This window comes from Myotis yumanensis, unplaced genomic scaffold (assembly GCF_028538775.1).
Source record: "Myotis yumanensis isolate MYYU_CA2020_CCGP unplaced genomic scaffold, mMyoYum1.0.hap1 SCAF_4, whole genome shotgun sequence".
In the NCBI taxonomy this organism is placed as follows: domain Eukaryota; kingdom Metazoa; phylum Chordata; class Mammalia; order Chiroptera; family Vespertilionidae; genus Myotis; species Myotis yumanensis.
The window spans coordinates 94,825,515-94,840,927 of record NW_027223755.1 but is presented as its reverse complement, the minus strand read 5'-3'; the positions used below and the strand labels follow the sequence as shown (position 1 = coordinate 94,840,927).

The following is a 15,413-nucleotide window of genomic DNA, read 5'->3' as shown; positions in this document are numbered from 1 at the left end:
GTGTGGGCTCCGCATTGGTTGGTTTGGGTAGGAAATGTGCGCTCTCAGGCGAGTCATTTGCTACCTTCTGAAATCAGCTAACCCTGGAAGGGGCAGTCCCTCCTGGGATAGCAAGGCTTCAAGACGTCAAAGCATCGGAAGTATAAAATTTAAAAAGACACGATTAATACAGAACCCAATTATGTTGGGTAGAAAAAAATCACATATCTTCTACTATACGCATCCATCCTTGTCAGAGACCAGGAGATATTCCCTTGAGATCGAGGAAGAAGCACCGTGATTTTTTTTGTCTGTGTGAAATTACTCCCTCTCTCCAGCGGGTGCACACCCTTTCTCTTTCTGCATCGTTCTCTTCTTGCGGTCGCTTTCTATATGCTATCCAACACTACACCGCTCTCTGCTGGGCCCAGCCTGGGTAAATGTCAAGTCTCCGATTAAAAAGCACAATATGCTGGCCAAAAGCACCATAACCATAGTAATGAACAGACAGAGGATATTAAAACCCTTGAATTCTCTGCTGCATCTCTCTCTTTTCCAGGGCTGGAGCCGAGGCTGGGGATACTGCAGTGTTAACTCTTTTGGGACTGCAGGAGTCTAGAAATCGGATGGCGGACTTTGCCAGGCGCTCAGAGGCGAGCCTACCTGTCCTGCCTGGTTCCTTGCGGGGGAGTTTTCCATTCCCACGCAGGTTTGGCCAAGCAGCGGAGAAAGGGCAGAGAGAACTATAACTGAAACGAGAGCCTGTGTTAGGAGCGTCAGCACATTTACATCAATTCGATTCTATGTCTGTGCATTGGGTAGTAATAATGAGAATAATAGCTTCCATTTATGGGCTCTGTGCTAAGCATTTTTTCCTGCACTGTTTACTGAATTCTCACAATGATCCTATGCGATAGGCATGATTTTTTTGTTGTTAATCCTCACCAGAAGGCATTTCTCCATGGATTTTTAAAAACTTTTTATTTTTCCCCCATTGATTTTTTTTTTTTGGATAGAGTGGAAGGGAGGGGGAGAAAGAGAGAAACACTGATGTGAGAAAACACATTGATTGGTTGCCTCCCACACATGCCTGGATTGGGGCTGGGGAATCGATCCTGAAACCAACGTACGTGCCCTTGATCGGAAAGGAACCTGGGACTCTTCAGTTCATGGGTCAAGGTTCTAACCACTGAGCAAAGCTGGTAGGACAGCAGGCATTGTACAGAGGAAGAAACCAAAGGGTTGGCAGACAAAGACATGCAAGTAGCAGTTGGTGGAGCCATGATTCAAATGCAGGCAGGCTGACTGTGTGACCTGAGTTCTGAACCTCATTTAACAGAAGAACGAAGAGTAACAGATTAAGTGACTTATTTTCTTAAGTCTGTGCTTCTTAGCCAGGGTGATTTTTAGGAGAAATATTGGGTGTCACAATTGGGCGGATGGTGGAGGATGCTACTGGCATCTAGTGTATGGAGGCCAAGGATGAGCTAAGATCCTACAGTGCAGAGGTTGGTCTCCACCGTACAGAATGACCTGACCCCAGATGTTGAGAAACCCTGTGTTAATGTCACATGCTTCGAGCTGAGCCAGGACCTCAGTTCTGAACTCCAGATGCTGAGCACAGACTCATCCCATCACTCTAAGCAAAGGTGGTCAATTGTTACCCTCTGTTTGTGCCACAGCAGGTACTGGAACTCCATGAAAGGGTTCTTCCTGTGCCTCTCCTGGTAATGATGATGATGATGGCGATGATGATGGTGGTGGTGGTGATGATGGTGACAGTGGTGATGATGATGGTGGTGATGGTGGTGATCATGATGATGATGGTAATGATGGCAGTGGTGATGATGATGGTGACAGTGGTGATAATGATGATGATGGTAATGGTGGTGATGATGATGGTGATGGTGATGGTGGTGACGATGGTGATGATGGTGGTGGTGATGATGGTGGTGATGATGATGATGATGGTGATGGTGATGATGATGGTGGTGGTGATGGTGATGATGATGATGGTGGTGGTGATGATGATGGTGACAGTGGTGGTGATGATGATGATGGTGATGATGATGATGGTAATGGTGGCAGTGGTGATGATGATGGTAACAGTGGTGACGATGATGGTGATGGTGGTGACGATGATGATGATGGTGGTGGTGATGATGGTGGTGATGATGATGATGATGGTGATGGTGATGATGATGATGGTGGTGATGGTGATGATGATGATGGTGGTGGTGATGATGATGGTGACAGTGGTGGTGATGATGATGATGGTGATGATGATGATGGTAATGGTGGCAGTGGTGATGATGATGGTAACAGTGGTGACGATGATGGTGATGGTGGTGATGATGATGGTGACAGTGGTGATGATGATGATGGTGGTGGTGATGATGATGGTGACAGTGGTGATGATGATGATGGTGGTGGTGATGATGATGGTGACAGTGGTGATGATGATGATGGTGGTGGTGATGATGATGGTGACAGTGGTGATGATGATGATGGTGGTGGTGATGATGATGGTAATGGTGGCAGTGGTGACGATGATGGTGACAGTGGTAACAATGATGATGGTGATGGTGGTGATGATGATGATGGGAACAAAGATATGATGATTCTTCTTGGATGTTAGAAAGAGGAGGACTTGGAGTGAGGATAGAATGCAGAGGGCTCTGTAAAGAAAAAGCCTTGCCCTTTCGGCTGTGGCTCATGAGCTTTCCCCATGTGTGATCTGTGTCCTCCTCTCTGTGATATTCCCCACCCGAATGCAGACCAATCTGACGTCACCGTTTCCTCTGGCTCAGGGCTTTGTTATATGTCCTAAGCCAGTGGCAGCTGGTGGTCAATGAGCCCCTTGCACAGCCCAGGGGTTATGGGCTGGACGGCGGCAGGTGCTAGCCTGGTTTAACGCTCCCCCCCATTAGTATCAGTAGGAGACAGCTGGCGCTCAGTGCAGTGTAGGGGAGGTGCCCAAGGAACAAAGGCTGCTGCAGTTCAGAGAGTTGGGTGGTGGGCAAGGATCTTGCAGGGGGCTTACTTTCTCACTCCAGGCTTCAACTTAACCCTCCATAAAATGAAGGACTGGGGGCTCAGGTGGCTTTTAAGCTGAGCCTGTAGGAAGAGGAAGAGTTGGCTAAGGGAAGCCCAAGGTGGGGAGGGGTATTCTACAGTGAAAAATCTCTCTAGCAAGAACCACTCAGGTGTTCTAGAAGGAGCAGAGAGGCCAGCCTGGGGAGTGGAGTGAGCGAGGAGGAGCGTGAAGATGCGTGGGGCCTTGTGGGCTGAGGTGAGGAATTTAGTTTATAGTCCAAGTGCAAGGAGAAGCGTTTGGAGAGTTATGAGGAGAGGAGTGTTGTTGCCTGTTTTTGGAATTAGGTCACTGGTGGTGAGAATGAGGATTCCCCTGGGAGCTCTGGCAGGTGCCCCCGGGCCCAGGAGTTGTGGCTGGAGCTGCAGGAAGGGGTTTGGTCTTCGGGCAGGAGTGGCCAGCCCGCTGCAGCTCCCATGGGGAATGAAGGCATGGCCTTCTGCCTGCAGGGCTGCTGGGACGCAAAACCTTCCCACCTACAGGAAGTGGGAAGCTGGGGCTCAGACCCAGCCCGGGCACCTGGAAAGGACCCCGGGACCTCCCAGCAGCAAAGTCACGTGGCCCCATCTACCACCAACATATCCGCCTGCTGGAACCTTCGTTGCCAATTCTATTTTTGCTCCCCTTGGCAGCTCTGTGGAAATTAAAAGGCTATTTGCAGTGACTAATGTTGCTAATTCTGATCAAACAATTTAAAATTCATCCTTTGCCATATCGGAGACCCGCTAGGGAACAGAATTAACACATCATTTGTGGCAATTTCTATGAGAGTTGGTAGAAAACAGAAAAGACATTAAAATCGGTCTCAATTCAAATTGCTGCTCATTAAACTGCTTCCTTTAAAATAGCCCATATTGGTCTATACAATAGGTCTCCGTCTGTTCCTGTTTATGAACAGAGAGGAGGGGCCTGACAAGCTGGCTGCTGGCTCCCAGGCGCTAGGAACTTGGGAGAAACAGGGGGACACGAGGGGGCAGGGAGGTAATGCATCCTACGGCCCTCCACTCCCCACACCTCTTCTAGTTCCAACCCCCCTCCAGCTGGCTTTGAGCCTTCTTGTCCTGAGAGAGAGGATGTGGTTTCCATTTCAAAAATTTAAAATTCAGGAAGCCAAATATTAAAAAAAGAAGCTTCCAGTGTGACCCAAACTTGAGTCATTCACATACCACCTGTGTATTTTTGCCTTATTCATAGCCATGTTCTATTTACTTAATATAAAGCCAACTCACTTTGTAACATATAGTATATTAATTAAATCAATACTAATTATAATTGGAAACTTCTTATATCTTATATATATGTTAAAGTGTATAACATATAATATATACAAATTATACAATATAAAATATATATTATATATCATACACATTATAAGCTATTAGATATTATACATGTCATATATATGTTATGCACTATATTATGTTATATAATATATTAACATATCAATATATTATATATTAAAATGTATAATATATTCTATTTATATTAACATAATATATTATATATTAAAGTGTATAATATATAATATATTATGTTTATATTCATAAATGTTATTAATAAAATATTATATTTATGTAATATATTAATTACATTAATACAAATTTAGTTTTATTTTGTTTTTCAAAGACTTAAATTTATTAAAAATAAAAAGATTATCTTTGATAATGTCCTACTTTAAATAAATTATTTTTATTGTTGAGAGTATTATAGATGTTTCCCAGTTTCCCCCATAATTCTATTGTAAATGGAAAAACATCACAAGCACTAAATAAATGCTGCGTAAAAAATGATTTAAAACATTTGAAAAAACTAATATAAAATAAAATTGAGTGTAAACTGTAATTGAAAATGAAAATGAAAAACAAAACAACAAAAAATATCTATTTTCACCCCTTGGGTTTTGTTCTACATAAGGGTCAGTGTGTGTGTGAGTGTGTGTGTGTGTGTGTGTGTGTGAATGTGTGTGTGTGGTAAAAATGCATGTAAAAAATGGTCAGACAATTAAAATGCAATTACTGTAGATACGTATTTGCAAGCCTTTTCGCCATTAGATAGAAATGAACAGGTTAAAAAGTGACTTGCCACTTGAAAAGCAAAAGCTTGTATGTGACAACAATAAGAACAAAATCAATGCAGTGGGAAGGGAAACAGTAGATCAGATTCTAATTGGATACATTTGTGGGTGAAGGCAAGTTATAGAGGCAGAGACACAGAACACAGCTTCTTCAGGGAACCGGGGAAGACCTCCCAGAGGAGGTGACAGACCATCCCAGTAGCCGTCTCCTTGGGATCTCAAGAAAAGCCTTTCAGGCAGCAGAATCTGAAAAGATTTAATTGATTTTTTTTTGGATTTCATATCCCCAGTTCCTGTAATTACCCAATTCAACCTGCCTAGGGTAAGTTCCTGTGTGTGTGTGTGTGTGTGTGTGTGTGTGTGTGTGTGAGAGAGAGAGAGAGAGAGAGAGAGAGATTAGGAGAGAGCACTTTGACGTAGATTTTATAAGCTCCAGCATTATGATAATGTCTCTAGTCTTCTCTCAAGTCTACCCTTCCCATCACCATGGCAACACAGAAAACAAAAAGGGCAGAAGGAAAGATTTTTGATCTTGTCTTGCCTGGTGCTTTGTCACACCCTTTGATATTCCCTGAGACCAGTGTCTTGGGAAAGTTCAGCGTTGCGTGTTTGTGTTGAATATGTTGGGCTACCTGGAATTGATTCTTTTTGTAGTGTTGATTTCTCTCAGAGAGGTATGGGAATAACTAGAAATTCTAAAGCAATTAACTGTAAGTCACAGGAAAACCATGATGCAAATTGTGTCAGAAAATTTTCCAAGATGGCTGCCAAAATCTCCTGTCCCACAATCTGTGCTGGACCCTGACCAACCCCATCAGGAGCTGTGGTCTCTGTCCCCTTCTTGTGACCCTGGTATCTGTCTTTGGTATCTGGCAGAGCCTACAGGATATGACTTCTGAGGTCAGGTCATAAAAATGCTATGCAATCCCCCTTGTGCTCACTCTTGGAAAGCAGCTAGCGTGCTGCGAGGAAGCCCAGGCCCCCGTGAGGAGGCCCAGGTGAGGAGGAGCAGGTGAGGAGGAGCAGAGGTCTGAGTCCTGGCCGAGGGCCCAGCTGGTAGACAGCACCAACCTGCCAGTCATGGAGCCATGTCCAGCCCTTAATCTAGCTACCCCAGTGCGTTTTGCATGGGACAGAGGAGCCGCTCCCGCTGAGCCCTTCCCAAATCACATACTTGTGAATAAAACAAATAATTAGTGTTTTAAGCCACGAAGTTTTGGAGTGATTTGTTACTTAGCAGTAGATAATGGATGGCCCAATAAGATGATGTTTGTTTTGTGCAGGTAGAATGTCCACCAATTTTCTACCTCTTCCTGTGCACTTCCAGTTTTGCTTTAAAATTAGACCGGTGTGGCTCAGTGGTTGAATGTCCACCTATGAACTGGGAGGTCAGGGTTCGATTCCTGGTCAGGGCACATGCCTGGGTTGCAGGCTCGATCCCCAGTGTGGGGTCTGCCGGGGGCAGCTAATCAATGATTCTCTTTCATCATTGATGTTTCTATCTCTCTCTCTCTCTATTCCTCTCAAATCAATAAAAATATATTTAAAAAATAAAATAAAAGTAGACTTCCTTATGATCCCTAATAGCTCACATCAGTGATATCTTAGTAGAGACTGGAAAAATGAGCTCAGATGAAGAAAGGTGGAAAGGCATTGAAGAGTCAGGACCTGTCTGGACAAAGGCCTCACAGCACAAGGGATTTAGAAACAAGTAGGTGTTTCTGAAACGTGAGAGGAAGAAATAGAGGACTAAGGGACAAGGATAGACCGGTCAGCAGGAACACCTCCTGGAGAACCTGTTGGGGGTGCTGAAGATAAGAGGAACAGGTGACTTGTTCCCACTCATGCAGCAAACTCAGGTGGAACTGGTTCCTAATTCTGGGCTCCCTGACCTCGGCCCAGAATCTTATTCTGTGTTTCCAGTTCCAGTGTATACTGCCCTTGCTGGCAGTTCTCGTTTAAGACCCTGAAGATTTTGAGTGAGATAAGTAGGGCCGTCATTCAGTGCAATTATGACCTTGAGCTCTGAAGATCAAATGCTAGCTTCTTGCTGGGTTGACCAGATGACATACAGCTTCTCCAGATCTCTGTGTGTTTTTTTTTCCCATTAAAAAAACAGGGGTGCCAATAATAGCATGTACACCCTGAGACTGTTTTGCAGATTCAATAAATTAATTAGCATAACGCATTTAGCACCCAGTAGGTGCCCAATAAACGTAGCTCTTACAACATTTGGAGATGGAAGGGGTAGGAGAAGTTAGGGAGGGTGGACCCAGTGAATCCAATGAAGCTTACAGAAAACCCTGTGAATGATTTTCTCATCTCCCCAAGATGTCTTTTCAGATTATAGAGACATTTATTTCAGCATTGAGATGAGGTGAACAATAGACTTGCAAATAGGAAAGGCAACCTCACCTTCCAGAGAAACAGCCTGCCCTGTGGAAGGAGGTGGCTGGAAGAATGTGCTTGATTATTTCATTGAGGTGAGAAGTGCTACCTGGGGCCAAGACCCCTGGGGAAGCCTGTGCTTTTTAGGCCACTCGCTCACAGCTCCTTAATGGACTCTTTAATGGACTTCCACTGTCTGGGAAGTGGGCTGGAAACGTTCTGCATGAAAGTGCAGGTGTGATGAGAGGTCACAGAATGGGACCTGTCCACCAGCGATAAGAATAGAAACCAGGACAGGAGAGTTTCCTTAACCCTTCCATGGGTTCTGTAATCACTGGAGAAGTGGGGGGGAGGAGAAGGGGAGAGATTAATGAGCGAGGGAGTGAATGAATGAATGAGTGATCAGGGAGATGATGAATGGATGAGTTAGTGTGTGAGTGAGCGAGTAAACAACATTGGTGAACCCCTATTGTCACTCCACTTCCAGTCCCCTCCATTTTCCCTGTCCTACTACAACACTCTGACTCTGTTTGGATATTTCCCAAAGCAAGGCTTGCTCAGGTGTAGGTTACAGGATAGAGGTAGGGCACAGGTAGGTTATTTGGGGAGTGATCTCAGGAAGCAGCAGTGAGGGCACTGGGAGAGTGAGACAGGAAAGGGAGAAAAGACCACAGAGTGGGTGTGTGTTTTGAGCTGGTTAAATATTATGGGCACTGAAGCTCAGTCTCACTGGGGGTTCTTGGAGGAACTGTGTAGTATACAGCTTAGACCCCACTTACCAAAGAGTGGGAGGCAGGGGCGATTACTCATCAATTTCCATCTCCCATTGGTTGAGGGGTCATCTGTGAGATCCTTTGATCAGCGTGTGTCCCCCTCTGAGCCATAAGCTCCAGGAAGGTAGGGACTGTGTCTGCTTCTGCTTCTTCTAATTTCCCAGTAAAATCTTTCAAATCCAGTGTGATCGCAGTTAGCTAGTTATTAATAGAAGGAGAGCAAGGGGAGTCAGACATTGTTAAGCATGGTCAGCTGGGGAGCATGAACCTGTTGGCTTCACCAGGAAGCTACGTCTTAACCACCCTTCCTTCCCCCATGTAGGGAGCAACCAGCTCCCATACAGGACTGAGTGTGTGTGTGGCGGGGGAAGCGGGGGACAGAGGGGGCAGGGAGAGATAAACACATATGCAGATGTCAAAATGGTGCACGGGAGGTGCTTGACCACAGAGGCCTGTCAAGTCTAAACCTGGGAAAGGAATCATTGGTCAGGGGGTGGGCCCATCAGAAGCCCGTGAAAGCTTGGGAAGTTGATTGGTTATTTTGAAAAAACCTCCTGGTTATAATCTCAGGTGAACCAAGAAGCTCTCCTGTCTTGCTCGGTGACCTGCACTCCCCCATGCATTGCCATGTTCTCCCACCCGGGAGCACGCAACCACGTGGATCTATCTAGCAGCTGCTGGGACCTGCAGCAGACAGCGCGGGCTCCTCGAACTAAGCTTCGATATGAAGCAGAGGCTCTGGACACTGGCCTTAGTGTTGGCCTTGATGAAGACGAGGTTGGACTTTTTCCATGGCGGGAGGGGTGGAGATGGGACTTGGGAAGTCAGGAGGGGAACTTTTTTGATTTTGCCTCACAAATGAATCATCTTGTGTGGGTTCGTGAAATGCTTTTCTTGTGATCCGATGGAAGAGCCTAATTTCCACTGACAACACCTGTGTCTGGTATAGAATGGGCAGCCAGTGCATCTGTGTTGAACGAGGTGTGAGGCCCTTCTTCCTGACTCCTCCATGTTCCCAACATCCTCCAGCTGCCGCAGGGCTCGGATGTGGCCTTGCTGCTGGCCCTCCTTAGCAAGGCTCCGTGACAAGATATGCTTCTGGAGTTTGCTGTTAGTGCAGCACAAACAGCCCAGGTTATACAGCTGCATAAACTTAGGTCCCAGTTTTGTCTCTCAGTGGCTGAGTGACATTGGGCCAGGGACCCGCCCCTTCCCACATGGCTTCCTCATCTATGAGGTAGAGGTGGAACACCGCTCCAGGGCTGTTTAAAGGCTCCAGGAGGCACATGATCCCACACACTACGTGCCACTTCCCTTCAGCCTCTTTTTAAAGACATTTATTTATTGATGAGAGAGAGAGAGAGAGAGAGAGACAAAGAGAGAGAGAGATCAATTTGTTTTTCCACTTATTTGTGCATTTATTGGTTGATTCTTGAATGTGTTCTGACCAGGGATTGAACCTGCAACCTTGGCATAATGGGACAATGCTCTAACCAACTGGCTACCTGGCCAGGGTCCCTTCCAGCCTCTTGCTCCTTCTTCTGTCCCTAGGATCTCAGCTGCAGAGAGAAAATCAGCTTGGCAGGGCTGGGAGGATGTGCTTTGGGGATCCTAAGGGGCTGAGTTTTCACCATGCTCTCTCTCTCTTTTTTTAAAAAAATATATTTTATTGATTATTTACAGAGAGAACGGGAGAGGGATAGAGAGTTAGAAACATCGATGAGAGAGAAACATTGATCAGCTGCCTCCTGCACACCCTCTACTGGGGATGTGCCTGCAACCAAGGTACATGCCCCTGACTGGAATCGAACCTGGGACCCTTCAGTCTGCAGGCCGATGCTCTATCCACTGAGCCAAACCGGTTAGGGCCCATGCTCTCTTTTGACTCCCTCTTCATGGCTATTGATTGCTGCAAAACCTGCGATTTTGGTTTCTTAAAAAAAAAATAAGTAAATCAATACTCTATTAGCAAATGCCTTCTGCAGGCTGTCTAATGCGAGCTGCTGTGGGGATGCTCACAGGAGCTGCGGGATGAAGGCCTGGCTCTCGCAGAAGCATCCAGTCCCTGGGGCATGACAGCCTATGGACGCTGCGTCCTGAGAGGCTTGTGATGTTTCGTCCGCTCCCCTCGGCCAGCCCGGAACTCTAGCCAACAACACAGAAATAGCCATGGAATGAAACCTTTGGAGGAATTCATTCATTCAACAAATACGGATCGAGTTCCTACTCTGAAGGGAGTGAGACAGGTGCAGATTTGGATCCGGGGCCATCCCTGCTCTGCTGAGTACCTCTGTGTGCCTGGTGTGGGCCTGGCATGCGGTGAGTAGGTGCCTGCTGAATGCGTGCTGAATGGTGGAATGCGTGTTGTGATGATTGGCAAGGCCCATCGTTTCTCTGAACTTTCGTTCTTCGTCTCTGAGATGGGCATAATAATAGCCTGTTGCCATGGGTTATGAGGAGATGCTGCAGATGCTGGGCACAGCTGGCGCACCATACATCTTCTACAAGCGGAGGCTTGGACGGTGACGGGGATTTGAAATCCGCCCTGCTTGGCAGCAGAAAACGATTTCCATCTGGAATTGCATTATACCTGCGCCTCATCCCTTCTGCGGCCAGTAATCCAAATTGTTTTCCTCTCTTCCCTAATTATATTCATTTGCTTTTCTCTCTCTTTGGTTACATAAGCTGAGATATTAGACTCGTTGGCTGTGAAGGCTGAATTCTCTTCTAATTATAAGAAAAATAGCTCTTTCTTCCTTCCATTAGTCCTAATGGAAATTAGCTGTGTAAATCTCCCAGTTTTAGGATAAACCTGGAGGCCTCCAGGGGCATTGCTGAACACAGATTTTGAAAGGAAGTTGGCGGGCGGCCCTCAGCTGGGTGGAGGCCATGGTTTTGGAGTTGGGGAGACCTGATTTGGAATCCAGTAATGAGCTGTATGACCCAGGGCAGTCACCTCACCTCCTGGTGTCAGTTTCTTCATCTGTAAAATGGGCCTAGTGATATTTACCGGGTGGTGTTAGTGTGTGGTTTCCCACTGTTCCAAGATTATGGGGCATGGAGATGGAGTTTCTTGATATGACAGCTGCTCCTCTTCTTATCCCATGGGTCACAGGCTGTCTTTCTGTGATGCCACATACCTGGGGAGGGTGGCCCTTCTGGATCTTCAGGTGTGTTCCATGGAGCCTGCTATTAGGACTGAAGGAGACAAACAATTGTATGACACTATTTCCCTAGGTTCCCCTCCCCACAGGTGAAGGGATGGATGGACATGGGTGGTGATTTCTGGGCTGACTCAGGTCTGGAGGCTTTCTCCATCACTTTCCCTAGGTGTCTCCCCAAGGACTTCTTCCCTGCCCTCCCCCCCACTTCCCCCATACCATAGCGATTATCCCAGAAGAGAAGGCAGCCCCTCGAGGACACAACTGAGAGATGGCTGTATGGGACCAACAGCTCGTTCCTCATCTTTGGGATCCCAACCCAACACAGAAGGGAGAGAAGGTCCAGTTCTGAAGCAGAACGGAAGGAGGAGGAGGGATGGTGGGTGTGGCCAGCATGTGGGTGTGGCGGAAGAGAGTGATCTGAGAATTCCCACCTTCCACAGGTTAACTGTAAGACCCCAGGGATACGGCTTAATTCCTCCACATGTGAGCTTTCACCCGCAGCCCTCTGGAGGAGATCAAGCCCTGGCCATGTCTCCAGATTTTGAAAGAGAGGCAGGCAAAGAAGAGGATCTCAGTCACCAGGCAGGGCCCAGGGGCTTTCTGACATCTTGGCTCTTCGGCCCCTCACCTCCAAGGCCCCATCCACAGACTCTGTGGAGGTGAGAAGGCTAAAAAGTCTAATTCCAATAGAACCCTGGTATTTTTTTGGGGGGGAGGGGCTAGCAATCTGAATCTGTGCCAGCAAGCCCAGTGTACATTCTTGATAACCTATAATTAAGTCACTGCCTCTTTCCCAGAAACTGGTCTTGCAAGACCTGTTACCTAAATGCTCACATTTCACAGAGGCCATAAACTATGAACAGTGCACAGCCCTGGAAGAGGGGGGGCGGGATTATTAGCACTGGCGCCAGGCCAGACCATTAGATATGCTATCTAGACCCCCAACATCTGGGGCCTTTTTTGCAAAGCCCGAGAAAGGACCGGAAGCATAATCCATATTTGGGGGACAAAGACACCAGAAAAATATAAAGGAGAAGCTCCCTGAATGTTACTTTGCTCAGACTTGGGAAATTATTCCTGAGTCTGCCGGCATAATAAACTGTGTAACTCCACTTCTCTAAAGTGTTGCTTGGTTTTTCTCCGGTCTTCTACAACAGAGGGAACATTGGCTGTCTCGGGACCCAGCCACCCCCTCTGAGTGTGGCCCGCAAGTCCTCCCCACCACCCAGGCCTCTAGAATAGCCGGAGGGCAGAGGTGGGCAGGGATGGGCAGTAGGGACTGGGAGAGGAGTACACCAGTTCCTGCAAAGCCTTTCCTCTGGTGCTTGGCAGAGGTGCCTTAGGGGTGCAGGAGGCTGCTGCCTTCAGAAGCCCACAGCAGCCTCCTCTGGGCTCGAGATCTAAGGAGCCTGCCTGCCAAGGTCTCCACTCTATAGCTCCATGGCCGGGCTGGTGCCCTCTCCTGGGTTATGAAGATAGTGTGTGTGTGTGTGTGTGTGTGTGTGTCTGTGTGTGTGTATGTGTATGTGTGTGTGTGACCATGCACGTATGTGTGTACACAAAAAGGAGAGAGAGGAGGGAGAGAATGATTTACAGAGAGGGACAAGAGAGCATAGTGGGCAGAAGACCAGAATAGATGCTTTTCCAAGGAAGACATACAGATGGCCAATAGACATGTGAAAAGTTGATCAACATCACTAATCATCAGGGAAATGCAAATTAAAACCATGACGAGATATCACCTCACACCTGTCAGAATGGCAATCATCAATAAGTCAACAAACTACAAGTTTCGGCAAGAATGTGGGGAAAAGGGAACCCTTGTCCACTGTTGGTGGGGATGCAGATTGGTGCAGCCACTGCGGAAAACAGTGTGGAGGTTTCTCAAAAATTAAAAATGAAATTTCTTTATGACCCAGCGACTCCACTTCTGGGAATATATCCAAAGATATCCAAAACACTAATTCAATATATCCAAACACTAATTCAAAGGAATATATGCACCCCCAGCATTACAATGGCCAAGAAATGGAAGCAACCCAAGTGCCCATCAGTAGATGAGTGGATAGAAAAGCTGTGGTACATTTACACACTAGAATACTACTTGGCCAAAAAACGAAACAAAATAAAACAAACATGAGCCTGGCTGGATCAAGGGTTGAGCATCGACCCATGAACCAAGAGGTCACTGGTTCGATTCCTGGTAGGGTCACATGCCTGGGTTGTTGGCTTAATCCCCAGCAGGGGGAGCGTGCAGGAGAAGGCTGATCAATGATGTTTCTCATCGATGTTTCTCATCAGTGTTTCTCTCTATCCCTCTCCCTTCCTCTTTCTCTATCATCAAACACACACACACACACACACACACACACACACACACACACTTCAAAAACAAAACAATAAACCCCAAACATGAAATCTTACCTTTTGCAACAGTATGAATGGACATAGAGACATAGAGGGCATTATGCTAAGTGAAATAAGTCAGAGAAGGACAGATACCATATGATTTCACTTATATATGGAATCTTAAAAGCTAACTGGATAGCTCTTCTCTTCTTGGTGGGGTTGGGCGTACGGTCTGGTGCCCTGAAGTACAGAGGAGAGTGAAAGGGCTCCGCCCCCCTGGGCATCCTGCCTTGGGTGCCAATGGTTTCCAGTCTGCCAGTTCTACCCTCAAGAGCCAGAATGAAGGCGGGGGAGGTGGGGGGAGAAGAACAAAACAAACAAGCGCCGAAACCGGTTTGGCTCAGTGGATAGAGCGTCGGCCTGCGGACTGAAGGGTCCCGGGTTCGATTCCGGTCAAGGGCATGTACCTGGGTTGCGGGCACATCCCCAGTGGGAGATGTGCAGGAGGCAGCTGGTCGATGTTTCTCTCTCATCGATGTTTCTAACTCTCTATCTCTCTCCCTTCCTCTCTGTAAAAAATCAATAAAATATATTTAAAAAAAAAAACAAAAAAAAAACAAACAAGCAAAATAGAACAGACTCAGCTACAGAGAACGACTGACCATTGCCGGAGGGGAGGGGTGCTGGGGAGCCCGGTGAAAAAGGTGAAGGGATTGAGAAGTACAGATTGGTAGTTACAGAACAGTCACAGAGATGTAAATTACAGCAGAGGGAATACAGTCAATAATATGGTGATAACCATGGTACCAGATGGGCACTGGAATTATGGGGTGGGGGGAATCTATAAAGCACATGATTGTCTAACCCAGGGGTGGGCAAACTTTTTGACTCGAGGGCCACAATGGGTTCTTAAACTGGACTGGAGGGCCGGAACAAAAGCATGGATGGAGTGTTTGTGTGAACTAATATAAATTCAAAGTAAACATCATTACATAAAAGGGTACGGTCTTTTTTTTTTTTTAGTTTTATTCATTTCAAACGGGCCGGATCCGGCCCGCGGGCCGTAGTTTGCCCACGGCTGGTCTAACCACTACACTGTATGTCTGAAACTGACACAGAATAATATTGAACGTAAACTGTAATTGAAAAATAATAATAAAAAAAGGAAAAAACAAAGAGACTAGGAGTGAAGAAATGAGGGGGAGAGAATGATAAGAAGAGCAGGTGAAGGAAGAGAAGAGAGAAAACAGAGAAAAACACATTCCTTTCTTCGCTGTGTTCTCCCCTGCTTCTTACGGAGGAGGAGGAGGCTGCCCCAGGTCCCACACTCCGGACTCCTTTTCAGCTACACATCTGGTCTTTTAGCTTCCACTGGAGGGAGCGTGGGTGATGGAACCAGTCATTGCTATTCAGTTCAGGAAGCTGGACGCTGCAGGCTCACGTGGAAATGAATCTATTGAGCTCAAAGCCACACCAGCCCAGCAGCCCTGGCTGTGACGCTGGCCTAGGCGCAGAGGCAGACTCCTGTGCTTGGTTCTCGGACCATAGAGACAGGGGAGGGGGAGGCAGGGCTGAGCAGTGGGCACCAGGCT

General features: G+C 46.8%; 1 non-coding gene across 1 annotated transcript; it reads left to right on the top strand.

Moving 5' to 3' along the window:
• The first annotated feature begins 14,022 nt into the window (after positions 1–14,022).
• On the top strand, positions 14,023–14,166 carry LOC139009626 (small nucleolar RNA SNORA57). Its single transcript, XR_011471354.1, has one exon. It is a non-coding gene; the product is annotated as a small nucleolar RNA SNORA57 (small nucleolar RNA).
• The last annotated feature ends 1,247 nt before the right edge of the window (positions 14,167–15,413 follow it).